We start from the raw sequence: 12,154 nt of genomic DNA on the forward strand, positions 1-12,154 counted from the left end.
TCAGTGCTCCACCTCTCTAGGTCTTCCCTCCAGGTCACCTCCTCTGTGGTCCTCTCCTTGGAACAACCACTGCCCCGCCACATCCCCAACCCTACCCCACCCTGTTGCCTGGGCATCACCCCTACCGCTGTGTTTTCAAGCGCTCCTCATTGCCTTGAAGTTTATTGTGTCGAATTTAATATACCACTCCTTACCTTACACCAGCAAATACCTGAGGCAGTACCTCATTGCTCCATTCTCAATGACCTCACCCCATAACTAGACCATTAAAATCTGCTCAGTGTCAGGACCGGAGGCTGAGCAGCTATTTCCTCCAAATTAGAACATTCCCTCTTGGGACTGGGAAAGACTCAAAAAGTAAACAAATCAGTGTTCATAACAGCCCCTTCTCAAGGTTACAAAGGCGGTAAGAATTTCTCAGGAGAGGAGTCTCTCCCCTCACATCACAGAGCTGCCTTTAAGCTGGGCAGCAGGCTCTGAGAATGTGGCCTTCATGACTCACCACTCAGGCTGGGGTGGGCTTTTGAGGGCTGCAGCTGCCTCTGAGTCATCCATGCTCCTGTAAGTGACCCCAATAACTCACCGTTTCACTACACTAGAGGGGTGCAGTCAGGCTTGAGTCTGTTGCCAGTATACTATCCTGAGTGTTTACATCTCCCCCAGAAAAGTCATACAGCGTCACATTATGAATTCAGTTCATTCTAGCTACTGCTCTTTCCATGACCATCTCTCCAGAAGAATCCACTTGCGCCTGCCACAGCAGGACAGGGTCATGACCCCATTCTCCAGATTTTACGTTCAACTGGCTCCAGGCCAGCAAGCCACTATATTAATTCCCAGGGCTGCCATGACAACAAGCTAGTTAGCTTAAAATATGCCCATGTACATACAAAGAATTTTGGAAGTCACAAATCAACAGGGCCATGTTCCCTCCATAGGTGCCAGGAAAGGATCCTCCTTTGCCTCTGGTGGCCGTGGATATGTTCCTTGGCTATAGGACAAGGCCAGGCTATTGCCACCTTCACATGGCATCTTCTCCCTGTGTGTGAGCTCCCTCTTTTCATAGGACATCAGTTCCTGGGTTTTGGACCCACCCTAACCCCATACTACCTCATCTTTATTTTATTATGTCTGCAAGTAAGTCTAGATGGTCCCTGACTTACAGTGGTTCAGTGCAGCAGTAGGAAAAGCAGTGTGTGTGTTCAGTAGAAACTGCACTTCCAAGTTTGTTTGCCCCCTTTTCCCAGCTAGCAGTGTTGGGTAAGTAACTCGAGATGCTGGCCAGCGTCTCACAGTCAACCTCTTGATCTTAGGGAGAAGCAGTACACACACCACCGTGTACCATACTGCTCAGCTGCGATGTTCCGTAGGCTGAGTACTATTCAGTGCCTCCCTGTTTCCTGGTCCTAGGGATTAACCCTGCGGCTTCAAGCATGCAAGGCAAGCACTCCGCTGAGCAATATCCCAGCCCTCTTTTTACTTTTCGGAGACTTGGAAACATGGCTTCACTAAGTTGCCTAGAGTTAGCCTTAGACTGATTCTGTAAGTCCAGGCTGCCCTCCTGCCCCAGCCTCTCACATAGCTAGAATTCTAGGCCTGTAACACCATGTCATCTCTTCAATGCATGCTTGACTTAAAACATTTTCAACTTATGATTGATTTATAGGGAGCCAATCCCATACGTTAAGGAACATCTGTATTTGCAGACACTGCCACATTCCCAGGTCAGGGTGTGTGGTGGCTTGAATGAGGAACGCTCCCAGTAGGCTCAGGTGTTGAGACACTTGGTCTCCACTCGGTGCTGTGTGGGGAGCTTCTGAAACCTTCAGGAGGCCCAGCCCTGCTGGAGGAAATATGCCACCTGTGCCGCTGGAGGCTGGCTTTGTGAGCTTACAGCCCTGCCCTGCTTCCCGTCTGGTTTCTCTGCTTCCTGTCTGTGACTGAGATGTTCTCTGTCAGCTTCCTCCTCTGGCTGCCTGCAGCTATGCTGTCCCATCTCCCCACCACCACCACCGTGGACTCTTCCTCTGGAACCATAAGCCAAATAATCTCTTTCTCCCGTAAGATGCTTTTGGTCATGATGCTCTGTCACAGCAACAGAAAAAGTAACTGATACAAGGTGCTTAGGGCTTCAACTCTTCTCCATGAGGCAAGGAGACAAAATAGCCAGTAACCCAAGCTGCAAAGACAGACGAATAAGGACAACAATTTGATGAAAATATTCACAAAATATGCATTTGTTTGAACTCTGCAATTTTATACTATAAACAGGCGTGGGCCAGTGCCTGGGTTTAAATCTTCAAGATCAACTTCTTCACATTTGTAAAACATGACAGTAACATCTCCATCATTGGAGAATTGGAAAGTAAGGGCAAACCAGATAAAACATGTCAGTTGCCACGCAGCACCTACTCACAGCAATTCCTTACTCCACTGGACTCGGCTGTTATTATCTCACAGCAGTAGTGGGTAATGCTGACTTACTGCTTTGTTTTGTTTTTAGTCTTCTAGACTAAGAACTTTAAAAATACTTTAGAATACTTTAAATAAATCCCTTGTTATCAAACCCTGAGTCAAGCACTGTGGTGTACTTGGGCAAATCTTAGCTGTCATTTTGTAAACTGTATCCTTTGCATCCGTAGCCCATAGCTTACTTTCTATGTTAAGGTCACATGATTATAAATATCATATTGCTGTGATAAGTTTTTGTAGTGGGCTATAAGAAAAATTTTTTTACTTAAACCAATGTGTGTCTGTATGTCTGTGTGTATGCTCGTGTGTGTGCACAGATCCACGTGTGTGCATGTGGAGATTGGGTGTCAGTCCTCAGGCACTTTCTACCTTTTGTTTGAGACAGAGTCTCTCAGTAGCCTGGAACTTCTCCTCATAGGCAAGGCCAACCAGACATGGAGTTCCAGGGATCACACTCTCAGCCTCCAACCCACCATCACTGGGATTTCATGTGTACACTACCATGCCTTGCTTTCTATGGTTTTCACATGGATGCTTGGGATCAAACTTAGGTCCCCACACTTGTAAGGCAAGTTAGTGCTTTTTTAACCAAGCTATCTCCATCTCCTAACCCCCAAATTAGTGCTTTACTAACCAAGCTATCTCCATCCCCTAACCCCTAAGCTTATCATATTGAGGGTAGCAAAATATACATTCATTCAAAGTTTAAAAACTGTTTACAGAGTATACAGTCAAAAATTAGTTTTGTTACCAGAAAATTTAGTCTGTGGTAAAATTTCATTAGTGCAAGCCCAGGTAAGTTGGTTAGGCTATGAATCTCCAACACACAGAAAAGTGAGGAGACATCTTTGAGTTGCTGGTGTTTCCAAACTGTAATCCACGCTACTTGATGCTTAGTTGGCAAACTTCTGGTCCTGTGAGAAAAATGCTTCAAGGCAATAAGGTGGGAAGCAACAGAGAAGAAAACAGATGTCCAGCTCTGGCCACCACATGCATGTGCACAGGTGCAGAGTCACACGCCTACACACACACACACACACACACACACACACACACACACACACACAGATGTCCAGCTCTGGCCACCACATGCATGTGCACAGGTGCAGAGTCACATGCCTACACACACACACACACACACACACACACACACACACACACAGCATTAACAAGCACATGTCTACATTGGGCAGGTGTGCTAACTGCCCATCATAAATAAATCTTAAAAAAAAAGTCAAGGGCCAGCTGGTTTTAGCACAGAATTTTACCAGACTTTCAAAGAGTTAATGCCAATACTCCTCAAATTATTCTAAAAAGAGAAACAGAAGGAACATTGCCAAATTTGTTTTACAAGGCCACAATCACCCTGATACCTAAACAACATAAAGATACAACAAAGAGAACTGCAGACCAATTTCCCATTATAAACATAGATGCAAAAATTCTCAATAAAATACTTACAAACTGAATCCAAGAACACATCAGAGATTATCAACAATGATCAAGTAGGCTTCATCCCACTGATGGAGGGATGGTTCAACATATGTAAACCAATAAATGTAATCCATCATATAAACAAACTGAATGACAAAAGCCACATGGTCATCTCATTAGATGCAGAAAAGACATTTGGCAAAATCCAATGACCCTTCATGATAAAAGTCCTGCGGATATTAGGGATACAAGGGACATACTTCTATATAATAAAGGCAGTTTATAGCAAGCCCATGGCCAAAATCAATTTAAATGAAGAGAAATTCAAAGCAATTCCATTAAAATCAGGAACAAGACAAGGTTGTCCACTCTTTCCACATCTATTCAATATAGTACCTGAAGTCTTAGCTAGAGCAATAAGACAACTGAAGATCAAGGGCATACAAATAGAAAAGGAAAAAGTCAAAGTATCTTTACTCACAGATGATATGATAGTATACATAAATGACTCAAACAGATCCACAGGAAACTCCTACAGCCAAGAAACACTTTCAGCAAAGTTGTTGGATATAAAATTAACTCATAAACATCAGTGTCCCTCCTATACAAATGACAAATGGACTGAGAAAGAAATCAGGGAAACACCACCTTTCATAACAGCCTCAAATAATATAAAGTATCTTGGGTAACTACCCAAGCAAGTGAAAGACTTGTGTAATAAAAACTTTAAGACATTGAAGAAAGAAATTGAAGAAGGTATCAGAAGATGGGAAGATCTCCCACGCTCATGGGTCAGTAGGATGAACGTAGTAAAAATGACCATCCTACCAAAAGCAATCTACAGATTCACTGCAATCTCCATCAAAATTCCAACACAATTCTACACAGATCTTGACAGGACAATTCTCAGCTTCATACAGAAACACACACACACACACACACACACACACACACACACACACACCCCAAACAAAACAGGATAGCTAAAACAATCCTGAATAATAAAAGAACTGTGGGCGGTATCACTGTCCCTGGCCTCAACTTGTATACAAAGCTATGGTAATAACAACAGCATGGTAGTGGTACAAGAACAGACACTGGTGAATGAAATTTAATTAAAAACCCAGACATAAATCCACACATCTATAGACACCTGATTTTTTTATAAGGAAGCCAGAAATACACACTCTAATAATGATAACATCTTCAACAAATGGTGCTGGTCAAACTGGATGGCTGCATGCAAAACAACCAAATAGATCCATACTTATACTGCACAAAACTCAACTTCAAATGGATCAAAGACCTCAACCTAAAGCCAGGTACACCAAACCTGATAGAAGAGAAAGTGGGGAATAGCCTTGAAACCATTGGCTTAGGAAAAGATTTTTCTGAACAAAATACCATTAGCACAGGCACTAAGAGCAACAATTAATAAATGAGACCTCATGAAACAGAATAGCTTGTGCATGGCAGAGGACACCATCATTCGGACGAAATGGCAGCCTATGGAATGGGAAAAGATTTTTACCAACTACACACCAAAAGAGGACTAATATCCAAAATATGTAAGAGAACTAAAAAACCAGATATCAAGAAAACCAGTAACCCAATTAAAAAATGGGGTACAGACTTAAACAGAGAATTCTCAAAAGAGGAAACTCAAATGGCTAAGAAAGACTTATAGAGACATTCAGCATCCTTAGTCATCAGAGAAATGCAAATCAAAACTACTTTGAGATTTTATCTTACACCTGTCAGTATGGCTAAAATCAACAAAACAAATGACAGCTCATGCTGGTGAGGATGTGGAGTAAGGTGAGTACTCAACCATTGCTGGCGGGAGTGCAAACTTGTACAGTCACTATGGAACGCTGCATGGTGGTTCCTCAGGAGGATGGGAATAGATCTACCACAAGATCCAGCTCTATCATTCCTAGGCATATACCCAAAGGACACTTCATCCTACCACAGAGACACTTACTCAACCATGTTCATTGCAGCTCTATTCAGAATAGCCAGACATTGAAAACAACCTAGATGTCCCCAGCAGAGTAGATAAAGAAAATGTGGTACAATTACACAATGGAATGTTACTCAGTTGTTTAAAAAATGACACATGAAATTTGTGGTTAAATAGATGGAACTAGAAAAAAGTCATCCTGAGTGAGGTAACCTTTAATCCAGAAAGACAAATATGGTATATATTTGGTATAAGCCAATGATAACCAAGCTATAGTCTGTAGAACCAGAGGTTAGGAATAGAGTAAGGGACTGGGGTGGGGGAAAATAGATCTCTCTAGGAAAGGAAAATAGAATAGTTATGGGTGGATGGGGGGGACTGGAACAGGAGAATCAAGAGGAGAGGGGGATGAGAGGGGATAGGATGATGAGGAAGGGAATACAGGAAAAGATAGCCAAAATTAAGGGCCATTTGAGGTGTAGTATGGAAACCTAATACAGTAGAAACTTCCTAAAATACATAGATGAAGGTGATCTAAATGAAAATTGCAAATAATGGGGAAGACAGAGCCCCAAGTGGATGTCTTGTTAGCAAATGAAGCTTCTGGTACCAGGAATTGGTTACATCTAATTGAGCTGTTGGCCAAAGTGGTCCCATAGGAACCTCCAAACAGTCCAAGCTGTTCCCAAGACTGTAGGCTGCTCCACAAACTGGCAGTAAGGACCCATTGCTGAAACCAACATCTATACCATCTATAACAGTTGAGCTGGTGCCTATATACAGCCTTTGTACCTATATTCTAGAATCTTTGGTACAGAAAGGTACTCTGCATGCTACCAAAGAGAAAAGCAAACACCAACCTAGCCACAAACCCTTTGAACTACAGTGATGTCCTGCCTGCAAGATATGCTAGGGCAATGGTGGCACAAAGCTTGTGGGAGTAACTAAACTATATCTGGTTTGTGCTGTGGGATGTCTTTCTGTATGCTGTAAATATGTTTGGCTTTCATTGGATAATAAATAAAGCTGTTTTGGCCTATGGCGAGAAAGCTTACAACCATGCAGGAAATCCAAGCAGAGATACAGAGAGAAGGGCAGAGTCAAGAGAGAGATGCTAGCCCACCACCAAAGGAACAACTAGATGCCAGCAGACCGGTAATGCCATGGCCATGTGGCAACACATAGATTAATAGGAATGGGTTAATTTAAGATGAAAGAGCTAGCTAGCAAGAAACTGAATCCATAGGCCATACAGTTTGTAATTAATATAAGCCTCTGAGTAATTATTTTATAGGCATCTATGGGACCACGGGTGGAAGAGATTTGTCCTGACTGCTGAACAAGGCAGGACTGGAGAAATTTCCGTCTACAATTTAGCACCCAATGTGAGGCACGAACCCACGACCCTGGAATTAAGAGTCCCATGCTCTACCAGCTGAGCTAGCCATAAAGCAATAAATCTACAGGAGTCTGTTTAAGAAGTATTAGGGAAATTTATTAAAGTAAATTGAGGAAATACACTTATGAATACAGAATGGAGTAGACAACTGAAGTCATCGTCTGCTGACTGGGAGCAAATCCACCTCACAGGCAAGAGCAGGGAGAAGGGATATGTGCCCCTTCTCCAACTCCTTTTAAGAGGCCACTTATAACAGCAGGAAGCACCGCCTCCTTTGGGCCCTATAGCCCAAGGTCATGGGAAGAGCAAATACCACTACAGATTTTTACTTAAAGTCTCCTCCACAAGGCAGAACCATACCCAACACTACTTGAGTGACCAAGAATCTGAGACTAGATAGCCCAGGGACCTAGGATAAAACCAAATACTACACTCACAGAGATTGAAGCAGCATGCACAGGGACTACATCGGTCTGCACTAAACAGGGCCCTAGAGCTGAAAGGAGAAGTGGACACGTGCCCCATCCCTAATCCAGAAGCTATGTCCTGTTGATAACCACTTGCAAACAGAAATTTATTTTTCTCCAAGGGAGTCTCACTGGGGGAGAGAAACCTACTCTAAAGGGTAGGTTGCATGCCCAGCAACATATATATATATATATATTCTGTCTTTTTACCCTGCAGGTCCTTTGTGTATATAGCCTTCAGTTTAATGTTTTCACAGGATTCCTGAATGTGCAAAGGATTGGGTCTCTGCATATCTATCTGTTTCTTGTGCCTTTTCTTGGGCTCTTTTCCTTCTGTTTGTTTTGTCCTATTCCTATGTGTTAGTTTTTGCTTTGTTTTATTTTATTATCCCTAGAAGGCTGTTTATTTTCTAGTAAGAGACAGAAAGGGGGTGGATCCAGATGGGAGAGGAGGTGTGAGGGGTAGAGGGAAGGAAAACAGTAATCAGGAGATATTACGTGACCAAAAAAAAATCTATTTTCAAGCCGGAACTAATCCAGTTCAAGTTGATGTCATGCAAGAACCCCATGGGGCCCGTCTTTAACAGCAGAGTCACTCCCTTTTCCTAAGTTCTTCACTGACTTCTCAGTGCCTCACCACAGAGAAGACAAGTGTCAGTTTCAGCACAGAAGGAATGCGTGTCACAAGCAGTGTAGCTGGACAGTTTTCTCTCCGGGTCCCACCAAGCCCCAGCAGTCTGACAGCCCACTTATAAAATAAACACACAGACGCTTATATTATTTAACCTGTTTGGCCTAATGGCTCAGACTTCTGACTATCTGGTTCTTACATCTTAAATTAATCCATTTCTATAGATCTATACCTTGCCACGTGGCTCGTGGCTTACCAGCATCTTCACATGCTGCTTGTCATGGCGGCGGCTAGCAGTGTTCCCCCCCCCCCCGGCCCCCGCCTTCCTGTTCTCTCAATTCTTCTCTCTGTTAGTCCCGCCTATACATCCTGCCTGGCTACTAGCCAATCAGTGCTTTATTTATTGACCAATCAGAGCAACACATTTGACATACAGACCATCTCACAGCAAAGCAGTGCCATGAGGTCTTTCTATTTTGTTGATGAATTCAAATCTGTTCCCAGCTGCCTGATGACTGCCACCATGCCCCATGCTCCTCTTCAGCAACACAGTGAAGCAGCCACTCAGGGGACTTCCTTGTGCTGGTGCTGGTGTGGTTTACACACACATCTGTGGCTTTTAGATGATCCGTACTAAATAAACATTTAAGTGAATGAATGAATGCTCTAATATGTAACCATCATACCAAGTTATTACTTACCTCACTGCAGGATTTTTGACATTCAAACTGTCTCCAAGAAAGCAAAACTGTGAATAAGGATCCAGCATCAGCCTGGTGGCCAAGCAGAGATTAGGCCAAGGTGAATTCTTGTCTCAGTCCTTCCCATTCCTAACCTTGCAGAATAACATTAGTGCATCAGTACACATGACAGAGTCAAAGTGTACCGTGATTCTCAAAGGCCACGGGAAGGATCCCAGGGCAGTACCGCTGGCTCTCAAGTCTTTTCCTGTCTTCTAGCTTGCTGTTCTAGTCAAAGTAAGTGGCTTCCCTGAGATCAGGTACAGCCTGAGGCTGGCCAAGATCCACTCATTAAAAATGCGGTGTGTGCCCTTCCCTGGAGAAGATGATCTCTCCCGCTCTCAGCATTCCTTAGTTGCCTGGAGTTCTTTGTGTAGGGCTGAGGCCTCCTGGGCTTTCTCTTATCCATGTTAGCCTGTCTATTGTTGTCTTCCATATTCAGCTCATGTTTAAGCAGTCGTGTTGGTGAGAATTTATGAGTGTAACTTCTGACATTCCTAAGAGTCACAGTCTCACAGCAAACTCCCTCATCCTCTGGGTCTTACAGCCTAGGCCTAAAACATACACACAAGTGACTTTAGACTGAATAAGTTTTATTAATGTATTTAGGAATATTTACATATTTACATATATGCATATAGCAAAAATTAATGAAAAAAATAAGCCATGGATTGCAAAGAGAGGTATATGAGAGGGTTTAGAGAGAGAAAGAGAAAGGGGAAATGATGTAATTATATCATAATCTCAAAAAATAAAAGAAATAATTAAAAATAATAAAAGAGGAGAGGATTAAGAAACAAAACAAAACACCCAGTGCTTGGCCAATAGACCCTTGGATTTGGCTGGCTTTGCCCTCTTGAGACCAAATATCATGGCTTCCTCTCTACCAACAAGAGCTCATTTGTCTCTTCCTGCTTCCTCTCATGCTGTGGAACCTTCAGTGTCTGGCCACTCCACCCCCTCACAGCAGAGTAGTGCCCAGCCAGTAGGTAAAGGTAAGAAATAGCTGAGCACCCAGGAAGATGAACTCAGAGTGTGCTTGACTTTCTGCAGTCATCAGAAGCAAGGGTTCCAGAAAGAAGAAACTATGTGTCAGGAGAACTTCCTCTGAGGTATTCCTTGATGTCTGCTTCAGTCATGATGCCCTGGTAACAAGCCTAATACATGGTCCACCTAGGTCATGTTCACTCAGCATTTCTCTAAGAGAGCAAAACTGGAAGTTCCTTAATAGGAAATGTTTTTAGAAGGAACATATGGAGACTCCAAGTAGAGCTAAATATAAACCTGTATTCACAGGACTGAATCAGGAGCAAAAAAAAATTTTAACAGAAAGAGCTGGATACAGAAGCTTTCTCTCAAAACAGGCTGTTTCATGGAGTGCATGTGTTTTGCTGAACATGTGGATTTATAGAACAGGAGAGACACCTATAATTAAAAATGGAAACCAAGTAAGGCATCTCTGAAGCCAAAAACAGATGTCCTGCCAATCACACTACAGAGGCATTGAGGCTCTGTCCACTTTTAATTCCTGTCACACTACAGAAGTACTGAGGCTCTGTCCACCCGCTCCTTCAGAAGAGGCCCCCTTGCTTGCATTATGGGCTTGAGATGATCCAAGAACTTAGGCTGTTCTGATACATCTCTGTTGTGGAATAATCCTTTTGTTCATTGTGAAGATTTGTCACTTGGATTGGCTTAATAAAAAGCTGATTGGCCAGTAGTCAGGCAGGAATTATAGGTGGGACAACCAAACTAGGAGGAGGATGGGAGAAGAACGGTGGAGTCAGAGGAGATGCCAGCCATCCACCAAGGAAGCAGGACATGTAGAAAATGAGGTAACAAGCCATGAGTCACATGGCAAGGCATAAGTAAGAAATATGGGTTAATTTAAATGTAAGAGTTAGGTAGTAATAAGCCTGAGCTATTGGCCAAGCACTTATAATTTATATGAAGTCTCCAAGTCAGTCATTTTGGAAGCGGCTGCTGGTTATTTGGGAGCAGGCAGTCGGGACAGGAAAACTCTGCCTACACATCTCAACATTAAGACTGCCTTTGGTGGTAGGCAAAGTGGTGTACGCCTGTGAAGGCAGCGCCCAGGAGGCAGAGAAAAAAGCAGACTGCAGGTTTGAGGCCACCCTGGACCACCACAAAGTAAGTCTCACACCAGCATGAGTTACAGAAAGGCTCTTTCTCAGAGTGAGAGCAAGAGCTCAATCTTTGTCCAGCTAAAGATGCTAGGAGAAATCTCTACATTGTTAATGACGAAAGAACAGCAATAACAAGAAAAAAGCAGTCTAGGAATGTAGCAGGTGCTACATCTTTACAGCACTTGCCTAGTATGTGCAAGGCCCTGGGTTTGATCCCTGGAAGTACACACACACACACACACACACACACACACACACACACACACACTCATGCACACACAAACACACACACAAACAAGAAAGAAGGATGGGAGAGCAGGAAGAATGGAGGGAGCAAGGAAGGAAAGGGAGAGAGTAAGATTTACTAAGCAACTACCATTACGGTGTGTAAGATGGCTGGTAAGCATCTTTGATTACTACTAGAAATATTCACAATGCAATAGTCTCCACTAGTCAACAGGGAACATGCTTCAGTATGATCAGCAGATGCCTGAAACTATGGAAAGTATTAAATCTTACACCACTGTTTTTCTGTGTGCGTATGTGTGTGTGTGTGTATGTGATAAAGTCGAACTTATGAATTAGACACAGAACAATTATAACAATATGCTGTAATAAAATTTACACGAATATGATCTCTTTCAGGATCTTGTAGTATTCTTGCCTTCTTCCTCAAAGGAAACACTTCATGTCTTCTCTGTCATGTCCAAATTGCCACCTCCACTACTTTAACAATCTGAGGCAATTATTCCATAAAGATGGATGACTTGAACACCTGCGTTACAAAACTACCACATTGAACCTGAGAACTGATGATTCAGGGCTTTTGAGAGTGACAGGGCCCTTCGTGGTCCAGTTGTACATCCCACAAGAACCTAAGAAGTGGGATACTACTCACAGT

At 43.0% G+C, this 12,154-nt stretch overlaps 1 protein-coding gene and 1 long non-coding RNA gene across 2 annotated transcripts in view; one reads left to right on the top strand and one right to left on the bottom strand.

The window, feature by feature from the left end:
• Window positions 1-12,154, bottom strand: part of Mettl21a (methyltransferase 21A, HSPA lysine) — an 83,415-nt gene that overhangs the window by 19,487 nt on the left and 51,774 nt on the right. The window lies entirely within an intron of this gene.
• Window positions 1-12,154, top strand: part of LOC128117609 (uncharacterized) — a 39,804-nt gene that overhangs the window by 7,727 nt on the left and 19,923 nt on the right. The gene's annotated exons all lie outside the window — the stretch shown is intronic.

Source organism: Peromyscus californicus, unplaced genomic scaffold (genome assembly GCF_007827085.1).
Source record: "Peromyscus californicus insignis strain IS unplaced genomic scaffold, ASM782708v3 Scaffold_21__1_contigs__length_65335640, whole genome shotgun sequence".
Classification (NCBI taxonomy): Eukaryota; Metazoa; Chordata; class Mammalia; order Rodentia; family Cricetidae; genus Peromyscus; species Peromyscus californicus.